Source organism: Oncorhynchus gorbuscha, linkage group LG02 (genome assembly GCF_021184085.1).
Source record: "Oncorhynchus gorbuscha isolate QuinsamMale2020 ecotype Even-year linkage group LG02, OgorEven_v1.0, whole genome shotgun sequence".
Classification (NCBI taxonomy): Eukaryota; Metazoa; Chordata; class Actinopteri; order Salmoniformes; family Salmonidae; genus Oncorhynchus; species Oncorhynchus gorbuscha.
This window is the reverse complement of record NC_060174.1, coordinates 30,748,114-30,762,782: the sequence shown is the minus strand read 5'-3', so window position 1 is coordinate 30,762,782 and position 14,669 is coordinate 30,748,114. Positions and strand designations below refer to the sequence as shown.

The window sequence follows — 14,669 nt, the reverse complement described above, 5'->3', positions numbered from 1 at the left end:
CAAACTCAAACATTTCAGACATCTACAAATGTTTTTCCATTCCAGGTGATAACCTGTAATGTACTACCGCTCCCAGCACTAAGTTGTTATTGTGAGACTACATGTTTTACTACAGGAGTGATGTAATGTTTTCCCTGGTTGGATGCTGCCAGGGCTGTAAAGGCCAAGGAATGATGTCATGCCCAGCCCAGTATTAGTGACACGTCCCTGCCCCGCCTTCCACTTCTCCTCATATGGCAAGGGTCAAGTCTCCTTTCGTACACTGGTGTAGGAGCATAGTAGGGGAAATTGATGGGGAGAATGTTTTTGGGCTGCACCTACTTCTGATATAATTTTACAGTGTCAAAGCGAAGGTGAGTAAAGACATTCTGAAATCAAGATCAAGTTCGTAAGCGTCACACACACAACGCTACATGTTTTGCTGAATACAAAACAACCTAGTGGACTTAAACCCCCTACCCCTAGTGTCCCTAATTACTTAAAATGCTCAGTTTGAAAACAAAACTACCCGTCATTCTGCTCAAACACGACCCTCAGAGCAGAGAGATGGTGGGACTTATAGTCTGAGTCCAGAGGTGGACCCGACCAGCTTTCAAACCAGAAGAGGGTGTTAGGTCACCACCAGCAACTGTACTTACTGACTGCATGGGGTCACACTAGGGACTATGACCTCCAGATCCCCAAATAAGGGCCATACACCTGCAAATCTGTTTATTATTCTGGACACACCTAATCAGATTCAATTCTATACTTTTGTATGTATAGTATCAGTCAAAGGTTTGGACACACCTAATCATTCCATAGTTTGTAAGTCGCTCTGGATAAGAGCGTCTGCTAAATGACTTAAATGTAAATGTAATGTAAATGTAGTTGTTCTTTATTCTACTATTTTCTACATTGTAGAATAACAGTGAAGGCATCAAAACTATGAAATAACATTTATGAAATCATGTAGTAACCAAAAAAAGTGTTAAACAAATCAAATATATTTTATATTTCAGAATCTTCAAAGTAGCCACCCTTAGCCTTGATGACAGCTCTGGAATGTTTCCGGAAATTTTCCATGGGATGTTAAGCCTGGGTATTTCGTGAATTTTGCTTAAATTCATCAAAAAAGTTCACTTATAACAGTGAGGTCTCCTGGCATATTTTGGTTATACTATCCCCAATTCAATGGAATTGCAACCCTTTGCATGCACAGTGCATTCTTCCATCACATGTGCAGTGCACTCTTCCATGTACATCTGATTCTCAAGATCTTGTACACTAATGAGATGCAATTGAGCACTTACTACTACACTGTCCTATTTCCATACATGTTTCATTTTTAAACATTTATCTTACAAAGGAGTTGTTTAATCCAACTGCTTAACTATTTATCTGTACATGGAATTGTATTTGGGGTTTTTCTTATAATGTTTTTCTCATCTTTACAGGAAAATGCCACGGGCACTCTCTGATGTGTGGAGACATTTCACTGCAACTAATGTAGAAGGAAAAGCAGTGTACTTTTGCAAATACTGTGCCAAATCATATGTGAAGAATGCAACAAAGATACAGAATCATCTGGCCAAGTGCATAAGTTCCCTCGGTGCTCACAACAAGCAACCTCTGACAAAAGTCCCTCTACTTCTATTCAAGGTGAAAATTATGAAACAGATACCTTATCGATAGCAACAGCTCATGGTCCTCCTGGAATCAGAAGTTTATTTGACTCAATGAACATAGTCAGAGAAATGCTGATGAATGTCTTGCTCAAGCTGCGTATGCAACTGGTTCACCTCTGATTCTCACAGGCAATGTGTATTGTAAGAGATTTCTGAATGTTCTTTGCCAGCATTTACCCCTCCAACCAGACATGCTTTATCTACTCACTTGCTGGATGCAGAGATTAACAGAGCTCAAGTGAAGGTCAAGCAAATCATAGAGGAAGCAGACTGTATTGCAATCATCTCTGATGGGTAGTCGAATGTTCGTGGCAAGGAATAATTAACTACATCATCTCTACCCCTCAACCAGTATTCTACAAGAGCACAGACACAAGGGACAACATACACACTGGTCTCTACATTGTAGATGAGCTGAAGGCAGTCATCAATGACCTTGGACCACAGAGGGTATTTGCACTGGTGACAGACAATGCTGCGAACATGAAGGCTGCTTGGTCTAAAGTGGAGGAGTCCTACCCTCACATCACACCCATTGGCTGTGCTGCTCATGCATTGAATCTGCTCCTCAAGGACATCATGGCACTGAAAACAATGGATACACTCTACAAGAGAGCCAAGGAAATAGTTAGGTATGTGAAGGGTCATCAAGTTATAGCAGCAATCCACCTCACCAAGCAAAGTGAGAAGAATAAGAGCACCACATTGAAGCTGCCCAGCAACACCCATTGGGGTGGTGTTGTCATCATGTTTGACAGTCTCCTGGAGGGGAGTGAGTCTCTCCAAGAAATGGCCATATCACAGTCTGCCGATATGGACAGCCCCATCAAGTGGAGCCTCCTGGATGATGTATTTTGGGAGAGAGTGGTAATCAGCCTGAAACTCCTGAAACCTATAGCAGTAGCCATTGCACGGATTGAGGGAAACGATGCCATTCTGTCTGATTTTCAGACTCTGCTTGCAGATGTAAGAGAAGACATACGTACTGCCCTGCCCACTTCACTGTTGCTCCAAGCAGAGGAAACTGCAGTTTCGAAATACATTAAAAAGCATGAAGACTTCTGCCTGAAGCCCATACACGCCGCAGCATACATGTTGGGCCCCAAGTATGCTGGCAAGAGCATCCTGTCTAGTGCAGAGATCAACAAGGCTTATGGTGTCATCACTACAGTGTCTCACCACCTTGGCTTGGATAAGGGCAAGGTGCTTGGCAGTCTGGCGAAGTACACTTCCAAGCAAGGGCTTTGGGATGGAGATGCAATATGGCAGTCGTGCCAACATATCTCATCAGTCACCTGGTGGAAGGGAATTTGTGGATCTGAGGCTCTTTCCCCTGTTGCCTCCATCCTCCTCTAAATCCCACCAAAATCAGGCGCCTCAGAGTGCAACTGGTCGTTGTTTGGAAACACACACACCAAAGCACGCAACAGGCTGACCAACAAGGGTTGAAAAATGAAGGCTTTTTAAGCCTGACAACGAGCCATCCTCAACATTGTTGGAAAGTGACCGTGAAGGTGAGGCCTCAGAGTCTGATGTTCAAGAAGTGGACATTGAGGAGGTCCAGGGAGAAGACATGGAAGCCTGAGAGGAAGACAACCAAAGCTTTAGTTTCCAGACTAAATCATTTTACACATTTTGGGAGATGCAATGGATCATTGGGGATCATTCAATATTCCCTTTGTTTTGTTGTTCAGTGAAATCATCCCATGTAAAGAGTCAACTCATTTAATTAAAGTTAAATTCATAACTAAATCTGTTTTTTTTTCTAGTGGAAGGATTTAATCATTTGCATTTTTTTAACCTTTATTTAACTAGGCAATTCAGTTAAGAACAAATTCTTATTTTCAATGACGGCCTAGGAACAGTGGGTTAACTGCCTTGTTCAGGGGCAGAACGACAGATTTTTACCTTGTCAGCTCGGGGATTCGATCTTGCAGCCCTTCGGTTACAAATCCAACACTCTAACCACTAGGCTACCTGCCGCCCAAATCATGTCTACTTATGATATGGTACAAAGCTTATGTTTCTGTCTCCATGTGATATGGTAAATATATCCAATGTAAAACACATCTACATTTAAATTATATTAATATTAATTTGCATATATTCCCATTAATTCCCATATATTCCCGTTAATTCCCATGGAAAATTTCCACTTCTGAATATTCCCCAAAATGTGCAACCCTATAGACCCTGCAAGACAACTCAGGTCCTCCATCGGGACTTACCGTAAGTGGATGTCTTAAATGGGATACAGGGGAGCATATTAGTGGTCACAAGAAATCTTTTGATCTGGCAAATTAGATTATAATGTATTCCTTAATGTTTTTTCAAAGTCTCATTGAAATTCAGTCAAACTGCTCAATGTTTTCCTTAAATTAATGGGAAAATTCCTAAAACAATTCTGATCTATGATAATGTATGTATTTCAGTGTTATCTGTTAGGCTACCGCTTTTTTTTCATCTGCTATTACGATGCAACAAATCTTCAACAACAAAACAAAATGAAATCCATTTCTGACACCTACAGTATCATGCAAACAAAGAACAAACAAATCAACCACAGGATGGACTCCCTTGACTATGTTCATAGGCTCTTATGTTTATGAAGCACAACATGATTGTGTTTTTGCTAACGTATCAATAGTGACACTAATATTGTAGAATGAGAGGCCAGAGGTCCATCAGGTGCATGGTGACTGTTTGTTGCCATCCCCTCTGCTCCACCACATAGCAGAAGCTTTAACACGCTAACCTCAGAAGCCACACTGCAGATAGCATGCATGTACTACTTATTTTTTCTCAGTTTATATCTTTTGTCAGTCCTCGGTATAACTCAAGTCACTTAACTTGACTTGGTAGAGGTGAATATATCAAACTAAAAGTATGGTTCTTGTCCTACTCCAATTAAGTAACATAGCAGTACACCTTAAAGTTCACATGCAATACAAGTGCGTCACATTTGTTATGACAATGTGTCAGTTAAGCCCTCAGTTTGTATTAATGATGTGTACCATTTGTTTTAATGATGTGTACCATTTGTTTTAATGATGTGTACCATTTGTTTTAATGATGTGTACCATTTGTTTTAATGATGTGTACCATTTGTTTTAATGATGTGTACCATTTGTTTTAATGATGTGTACCATTTGTATTAATGATGTGTACCATTTGTTTTAATGATGTGTACCATTTGTTCGAATGCCATAGTGGCGTGGCACTGCTTTATTTTTTATCTGTAGAGAGCCTGTCAGAAATGCACTCAGAAAGAAAGATATCTAAAGATTGGAGTGCACTGTTGATCCAACATGACTCAACATGAAAACTGCTCTAGTCAATTTCACTTAGGGGCGATTCCACGACAGCATGTCCCAAATAAAACAAAATCTGTCAATTCTCACATAGAAACTTCATTGGAAGGAAGGATGTTTGACATGCTTTTTACATTTGTATTTTGAGACCTATACATGCCTCCTGTCAGAACCTTTGATCTGTGAACCATACATGATACAGACAATATCTTGGTGTCATTATACTCGTTATGGAGTCCTCGAAAATATGAGGTAAGTCTATGTTCTGAGAAAAATTCACATTGATTTATTCAACCTTGAAAATAGTAATATCAATATCTCAAAAGTACCCTTTTAGATGTCCGTATCCTGCACGGTTCACGTATCATAAGCTGCGTTTAGACAGGCAGACAAATTCTGATATTTTAGTCCACTAAATTGGTCTTTTGACTAATCACATCAGATCTATTCACATCAGATCTTTTTTAAGAAATTAGTGAACAAACGATCGGAATTGGGCTGCCTGTCTAAATGCAGCATATGATATGTGAACCGTGCAGGATACGGACATTTCAAATCAAATCAAATTTTTGACATTGTATTATGTGATCAGGCCACACAGAGGAACATCTGTGATAATCTGAAGTATCCAAAAAGGCCACGAGATGTCATTTTATAAAAATTAACCCAAAACTTTAAAGCTAGTAAAATTCTGGTTGTTTAGTGGTAAACTTAGAAAGTTTCCAGTAATATTCCCTCTTTCCGCACTACCTGTGTCAATTTGGATTCGTAGAATACGTTCTTTTCTGTTACTGCTGAGCCTTTTAAAGGGAAATCTGAAAAGGACTAAATTAAGCAAATATGAGCGCTCTTGTCAGAGGTAGGCCTTACTGTCAATGCTTTGAATCAGCCTACAGGAGACATTCAAATGGCAATAGCCCAAATCAATGCCATATAGAAAGACAGCTGTGATCATCTAATACCTGGTAACAAATGGTTCATAATGTCCTTATGAAACTTTAAAAATATCCTTGTGATGATTTATAGATTTAAAAGGGAAAGGTTATCATAAACCATTGATAACTCAATTTACACTATGAACTTCCTCAAGACTGTTTACTTCAACAAGTAAAACATTTTCACATTCAAAGTTGATTTGCAGTCTTAACCCTGTGTGGGCCACTTAAACAGTGGAGGGGAGAGAGAGACAGGGATGATAGTAGTGAAAGAGGATTAGCTGCAGATTGAGGCTGCCGCTTTGGTTCAGCTGATTCTTCAGTATGACCAGAGAGAGCTGAGGGGGTAAGGACAACTCTGTCTGACTGAGGGCTCGAAGGGGAAAGGCAAAGAAGACAGGAAGAAGCTGTCTATCTTTAAGCCGCTCTGCCATGCTCAGCAGCACATGTGCTGAGTGGGCCGTATGGGGTGGCTTACTACCAGAGGTCACAGCCAAGGGCAGGACAGTTGAAAGGTCACTGTTAGGTGCTCCCTTAGACAACAGTGCATTAGTGAGTGGTTCACTCATGCTTCTGTTAGAAACAGTTTTTCAGGCTATCAGATGTTTATAAGCCACTGTAGTTTAGGATATTGATATTTAGGTCAGAATGATAGGGGGCTAATTGTAAACAGAGATGCTTTGTTGACATACTACAGTGACATAGCAGGCAGATGTGATGAGAATTATAAATAGGTCTATAGGAAGAATTGGTGCTTTTTACATTTGCTTTTCCGAGTATACATTGACCATCGGCCGCACCACTGTACGTTATTAGTATAAATCTTTCTTAATTTCAGATTTAAAATCATGTCTAATTATATATTTGAGTGTGGCTTTTCCTTTAAAAAAAAGAAGAAATAAATAACTGCATAATAAGTGTTTGAATATGATTTCAAAATATTTTAATTATATTAACTTTGAAACCGCACCGCCATGTAGGATATTAAGCCGTATTTATAAAGGGTACATCTGGTATATTAGCCTGTGCCAGGGCTGGTCCCTGATCCACAGGCTAACGGTTTGGAAGTCATCATCACAGCACATTAAGGGTCTGCCTAATAAAGTTCCAACTGTGCAGCCTCATAGCATGATAGACGGTTTGATTTGGCACACTCCACAACATATTTGCAGAATAACTTGACTCAGTTTTGTGAGACTGGAGGAGAGAGGAAAAACAAACAAGGAGCTAATATTTTGATACACATTTTACATGATAATAACCTGTGTTTTATCAAACTGGCTGGTATCCTGGGGGTAACTAACCCATTTAGCATCAAAGGTGAGGCTCTGTGACCAAATCAAATCAAAAAAGTATATTGTATTATGTGATCAGGCCACACAGAGGAACATCTGTGATAATCTGAAGTATACAAAAAGGCCACGAGATGTCATTTTATAAAATTCCTCCCAAAACTTGAAAGCTAGTCAAATTCTGGTAATTTAGTGGTAAACCTAGAAAGTTTCCAGTAATATTCCCTCTTTCCGCACTACCTGTGTCAATTTGGATTCGTAGAATACGTTCTTTTCTGTTACTGCTGAGCCTTTTAAAGGGAAATCTGATGGAAAAGGACTAAATTAAGCAAATATGAGAGCTCTTGTCAGAGGTAGGCCTTACTGTCAATGCTTTGAATTAGCCTACAGGAGACAGGAGAGAGGAGAAAGGTGAGGCTCTGTGACCAAATCAAATCAAATTTTTTATATTGTATTATGTGATCAGGCCACACTCCACAACGTATTTGCAGAATTACTTGACTCAATTCTGTGAGACTGGAGGAGAGAGGAAAAACGAACAGGGAGCAAATATTTTGATACACAGTTTAAATGATAATTGCGTGTGTTTGTCAAACTGGCTGGTATCCTGGGGGTAACTAACCCATTTAGCATCAACGGTGAGGCTCTGTGACCTGGTGGTCAGACAGGAGGCAGCCAGGGGTTTCTGTGTTTGGAGCTCAGCTCTCTGTTGGATTGGGTTGTGGGGTTGGGTGACACCGCTAGGACACTGTGCATTCCTCTGGGTTACACAGCCATTGCAGTAGCCACACACGATAGAAGGGGAAGTCAGAGTTGATTTGATGCAGTGTATAAACACAAGAAAGAACATCCATATTCATGGTTCGCCCTTTCTGGAATAGAATAACTACATTTATACCCATTTTATTTATTAAAGTACTCAGGAAGCGTTCCTTTAGAATAAATAGTCTAGAGCGTACACAATTGTCTGCTAGGCTCAAGATTCTGCATCCTGCCTCCAGGTCTCACGGGAGAATGCTGGAATCTCCAGTTTGATGATGGAGCTCCATTAAACAATGAATCATGTTGCTGAGAGCATGTGCAGAGGGCTTTGTAACAAAGAAACTAAGCAAAGTGGACATAGAGAATAAGCATAGTGTTTTTCCTGTTGTTGCTCTGATAAATATCTTGAACATCTAGAGTTCCCTCACACCTAACTCTGAGAATAAGAGAGGACTTCCTACATAGGGTCGCAGTCACACTGGCGAATAAAGAGAGAGTAAGAGTGAAACAACTACTAATTTACACCTCGATGTATAAACACATTCAGTACTTTGATGAAATAATGTAATATCATGACCTTTGCTGATACTTGTTGATTGTGGGGAGGTGTGATACACAACGTGTATTCTTTGTTTCTCTTCTTTGTTATTGTCATTGTATTATCTAAAGAAGTTTAAAGGTTAATTGTGTAAGCTACTGGTTCTCTCAAAACAAGTAGTCTTGTAGAACTCTCAAAAAATGTGCTATAAAACTGTGCCTGATGAGTCAGCTGCAGTTGACACCAGTTCAGCTCTCAAGTGTACTGTAGGGGAAGTGCTGTGCCACAGTACAATGGTGTAACATGGTGAACACTACAAAATCCATGCACAGCTGACACTCTCATGAAACCAGATGGTCTTAATGATGTTTCCCACTTGAGATAAAGAGAATAACCAAAAGGACCAAATAAAGCATAAAACATTACTGGAGATTTAGGGTTGTGCGATATTACAACAGCATCACCTATCAACGATGACTGACAGCCATCATCGATGTTGACAACATTGTTATGTGACAGACGATGGTTTAGCCTATTTGAACATGACTTGCACCGTGCCACAAAGAATGGAGTCGGAGAGAGCAAAATATTGTTTTAATTCCCTAAAAACTTAATTTAGCCGGAGGACTAATAATGAGAGTGAACAAACAATATAAATAGACTACAGAAAAATAAAGTTCAATCAAGTTTAAGCTGATTAAGAAATTGATTTTCTGTGTGTGCCAGGAAAAATCCCCCATGCGAGGTTGAAAACCAAATAGCCTACAACCTATCCTCCTACTAGGTCTATCATAAAAGCTTCAAGACAAGTTATTTCCTAAATATTCAAATAACTATGAAGCTATGAACAGTAACCTATTTCCTAAATATTCAAATAGCTTAAGAAGGAGTTGTCTATAATGTGCCTCTATCAAAAATTACAAGAATGAAAGATGGAATCTATAGGCCGAGGCATATGCTATTCTCAATCACAGCTTTATGAGAAATCTAACAAACAATTATAGGTCTGAAGACGGTACGCTTCTATCAAGCCCATGATTTATAACCTAACTCACTATGGTAAAACAGTCCGTTCCTCATCAGTTGACTGTCACTCCATCATGTGCATGCCACACAGACACACACACACACACACTGACCTGGCCATACGGAAGCTCCACCCGAAATATTATCTAAGCTTTTCCTCCACTTAGGCTTTGTCCAGGCTTTCAACAAACGTATCTTTCGTCAAGTTATAGCATGCAATTTCTGGCTATAGCCCAACAGTTGTTTTAACTGAGTTTTTTTTCTCACAAATACAATTTTGGGGGTTGGCCAATAGGGGGCGATGCCATCTTATATCACAATGTTTTATGAGTACCTAATCACCATAGGACAAAGGTTGACATCATCCAACCCTATGGAGATCCATGGCATATACAATTAAGTAAGTTAAGTGACTCTCGTAAAAAAACAGGAGAGTAAATAAACGGGTAAACAACAACAACAATACCAAGATTTTTTTAAGAACACGTGGCTTACCCAACTATCAAAGCAGTGATATTCTCTTTATGGGAAAATCCAGCTCCTGTCTGTCTCTTCCTTTCCCTTCAATGCTTCCCTCGCTTGCGTTAAGCTTCCTGCTGTGTTTTCCTCCTTGGGAAAAATGTCCTGGGAGGGGGAGAGGAGAGTTGAGAAAGTGTTTCGCTCATTAATTCAGAGGCATGGTGTAAACGCCAGCATTCTCTTTCTGACAACCAGCGTTAATTGCATATCCGACTTGCCCACACACTCAACGTTTCTCCTGTGTGTCTCCTGGAAGGAGCTGAATCCAAGCTGTGATATTCTGGTGCTATGAAGAGAAGCGAGGTGGGAGACACTCCAGACCCCCACTCCTCACACCAATCACCACCTTAGAACTTCTCCCTTTTACCTGGGTCAACTTTCTTCACTCACAACAAATACTGTATTTACACATCTATCAATTTACAGAGAGACATTTAGGCCTGAACACACAAACAGAAACACATTATGTAATATGGTACTGAGAAAGATGATATTAAATCAATAACTGTATCTACTGCACCCTGACATAACACTAGAGAAACAAACAAAACATTGCATTGCTCTTTCGTTAATAAGGCCACAAATATATATATTACAGACAAGGATGTATATTACAGATCAGGATACTATTATACTATGAGTGCCATATGACCAATTTTACTGTAAGTTCTTAAATAAGTTAACTGTACTGCAGCAAATCACCTTTCTATAAGCTGGGGCAGTAAACGGTTGGGGGAAAAATGAATGCAGACGGGACCAAAACAGACACTCAATAAAAATACACACAGATATACCTTTATATTGCTGCCAAGAATGCCGTCCCTTAAAAAACTTTGCTATTTTCATTATCAACAAGCTAGGAATACCTCATGGTTGGGGAAACCGGGGGGGGGGGACATTAGACATTTATCAGTCAGTATCAACGAAACACTCTCTACTGTTATCTGTCTGGAATTATATACAATGGGGTCAAGTCAAGCCATAAACTTTTGTCCTCATACTGAAGTTCACAGTGCCAGTAAATCATCTACAACAAACTAAGTTCCTGGGGTTTATTATTTGACCATCTTGCGTGAGTTTACGAGCTCTTGAGTGACTGCACATAACTCTTTACACTGACACCTACAATATGGCTTGTGGCCTTCCAAAACAAATATGCTGAATCAGAAAAGTGTAATTTGTTATTATGTTGAACCTTCATTTAATGATGTATGTTTAATTTTAAATAGCAGATAAATGATCACAACAAATCAACACAGTCAATACCACCATGGCTCCATCATAATATTATAGCTGTAAATCTGTTCAATCCATTCAGTCATTAGTGCAGAAAAACACTGATGTTGAGGTCATTCTCCTAACTATTCACTGTGACCAGACTGCCTCTCATCAGGCTTGTAATTAGAAATAAAACCATACAAAACAGGTGCAATGACTCTTCCATTCAAAAGATTGAAGCATTGCTGTATTAATCCTTTACTGGGATTAGATTTGATGTAGCTCCTGACTGTGGAATGAATCCGTACTGGAGATATGCCCCAGGCTAAATAAAAACATCAGATTCTAACTATAAATATAATATATCATCAAAATAGTCCCTTATAACTGAGAACAAGACATAGGCCTACTATAAGAAAACAAAATTGCTTCAAAAATAGACATAGGTCACATATTATTGGTGGAAAACATACATTGCTCCATAGCAGAGGAGATTCACATATTATTGGTGGAAAACATACATTGCTCCATAGCAGAGGAGATGTTGCCCTAACTCAAGCAAATAGCAGTGATAAAAACAAAGCAACAGTAGAAGTTGGAGTAGCCTAGTTCTAAATGGACAAATGACCACCACCAGCTGACCAGCAAAATGTAGATTTCAGAAATAACAATGCAAAGTATCTTTACCAATAAACTGACACTGTATAGACTACTATATATTACAATGATTTGTTTATAACAAAGTAATCACATGTTTAGGCTACTAACTTATTATTGTGAACCTATTAAAATAAGGAAATATTCTAGTCCACAACTAAGAAAATGCATTCGATTTTACAGTGGTATGCAATGGAATGGATAAAGTCAATTTTTAGTTGTTCATACAGCTATAGTGCACATAGACGGTTATATTAATTCGCCTAGTCTACACAGACAATTATAAAGGATTTCAAAGCAACCAAAGTAAAAAGCCGAAAAGTAATCTGATGGCATGTAATCTATTGTGATGTGATGGCGTTGATGTGAAAAAAATATATATATATTTCAACGTAGATAATACAAAACCAAGTAAAATTGCAAGCAAACACATTCCTCCCGTTGTCTGAGAAGTCCACGACACAGTTAACTCTACGATATTGCGCGCTCACAAACATAATCAGTAAACAAGTTATAGTAAAGTCATAGCTAGACATTAGTAATTCAAGACGATTGATATAATCTATTATTCTAAGAAATATTCTGAAATTGACAAACTACGATAAAGTTGATCGAATTACTGTAGGCTTCCAAATAAGATAAAGCATAACTGTTTACTTATTGGAGCTATAAGAGCAAAGACGCACGGGCATCTAGGGTAAAAATCAATGTATATCTAAAATAAGTGTCGCCTATTATTAGGAATACTAATAAACAATAGTTCATACTATATTCATCCAGAATATAAACACAGAAACGGGCATGGCATAATCACATAGCGCTACATGTAGGCTACAGTATGGGATGGCTTTTCGATCCCAAATTCACTCTACGTCTTCCTCTTGCGCTTTCTCTCTCTCACTCGTGCCCCTCTGTGCAATATTGTTGCTATTTTTGCTACTCACCTTGTCTCCCAAGTTCCTCGTTGTATATAGACACTCTATAGCAGAGGCTCCAATAGACATACACGTAATTTCAGTCACATTTACACACGAACTGCTATTTTAGGGAGCAGACAAACTCAGAAGAGCCAGTCTCATGTCAGTGAGAGACTCCTCCCCTTATCTGACTAATACCAGACGAGGTAGAAATCAACCTCCTCCCACTCTCGTCTCGTCACTACAAAAAACGTAGGTTTGTAGCTTAGCCTACATTGTAGGCTACCTATAGCTGGATTTCAAAAGGTGACTCTAAAAAGTGAAAAAGTATGAGGAAAGGACACTTCGCGAGCGAGATATCTATAGTTTGTAATACGTGTTCAATGATATTAGCATTTATAATTCCAGTCTTACTACATCATTCTTTGAAATCTTAGTGTCAAAATAACACTCCTTTAACTCGGCTACGTTTGTTACTGATCCTCTCTTCGGTAGGCAGCTACAGTCAAGTGGTTGACACGTGGGTAGTGTAACGCAACAAATGATCTTACATTGTAAATGATTGACAGAGTTTACTTGTGGCAGAAACTACAGTCAAATTAATTTAAACTACAGTATGAAATCTCAGCGACAAGTTTTTTTTTTCTGGTGTTAATTATGATTGTTGGCCCGTCACCTCACACCCCTTTGATACGATTGACGTCATATCTCTAAAAGACAACAGCAGCATAGGACCATTGATTTTGAAAGGACATGTTTCTGATCCAATAGAAATCCTCAGCGGCTGGTCAGAACCAATTACAGCAGGGAGGTGGGATCTGTATAACTCGCATGTGACAAAGTCACGTGTAAGTGCAGGATCTGAGGAAGAGGTGTGGTGCAGATCCTGATCTCAGATTGTTTTTACCAGGATTTAAAGGAACATGTGCATGTGAAAGAAAACGTAGGTCAATTCTAGTTTCAATGTCTTTTTTATTTTTTTTTATAAGATTTTGCATGGGCACCTTACTGGAGTGGGTTTTGGAAGCATCAAGAAGACAAGTAAATGATCTGGCACCATATTTCCATCAATGTGCACAGTAAGCACGGGAAGGTTCATATAGTTGTGTTTTCATATTCATTTTTATTTATATTCGTTTTATTTGAAATTCAGTTTAGTTTCAGTTAGTTTTCATGCCTGGTTTGTTTGTGTTTTTAGTTTTAGACCTAGTTGTATTCAGTTTTAGTGTTGCGTGGGAGGCTAGGAGCCATTTGTGTTGTATAGTTTTTACAATTATAATACATAAGGTGATGGGTCAGGTCAAAGGTTAGATTTACATTATAATGTCAATCTCAATATGACTTGGATTTAAAAGGAATCATGCGAGACTGGTGCAAAAAAAAAACATGTTAAAAGGAAACTCCCTTGCCAATGTATACACCAATCAAATGCTTTTTAACTGTAGTGCATGTCAGAATTAAGTTAGATATTAGAGCTGGGAATTGCCAGGGACCTCACGATACGATATTATCACAATACTTAGGTCTCGAGGTGATATGTATTGCGATTTTCACAATTCTATATGTATTGCGATTTGATACTGCAAATTTATTCTAATTTGATGTTCCAGACATATTACTCACTATATATCTGCTGCAGAGACAAGAGAGAGCATGAGAACATTAGTTTTGATCAGTCATGGAAATAGAAGTACTGAAAACATGTTGTCTCACTATTTAAGAAGAAGATGGAGAACAAGCTATAGAATGAAAAATTCCAGAGTTTTGGCGCAGGTACAGCCGACTAGCACTAGCTAATGCTACCTACAAATCCATACTTGGGATTCA

The 14,669-nt window shown here is 38.9% G+C and overlaps 1 protein-coding gene across 9 annotated transcripts in view; it reads right to left on the bottom strand.

The window, feature by feature from the left end:
- LOC124000809 (myocyte-specific enhancer factor 2A-like) overlaps positions 1–13,324 on the bottom strand; it is a 120,325-nt gene extending 107,001 nt beyond the window's left edge. For 2 of the 9 annotated variants that reach the window (XM_046307459.1, XM_046307475.1), the window contains exons 1-2: positions 12,870–13,321; positions 10,027–10,155 (exon numbers count right to left, since the gene is read on the bottom strand). The gene's annotated coding sequence lies outside the window, so the exon portion shown is untranslated. Of the gene's footprint in view, positions 1–10,026; positions 10,156–12,869 lie in introns of all 9 variants that reach the window. The other 7 variants (XM_046307467.1, XM_046307494.1, XM_046307443.1 and 4 more) reach the window with 6 other exon arrangements.
- Positions 13,325–14,669: the final 1,345 nt, after the last annotated feature.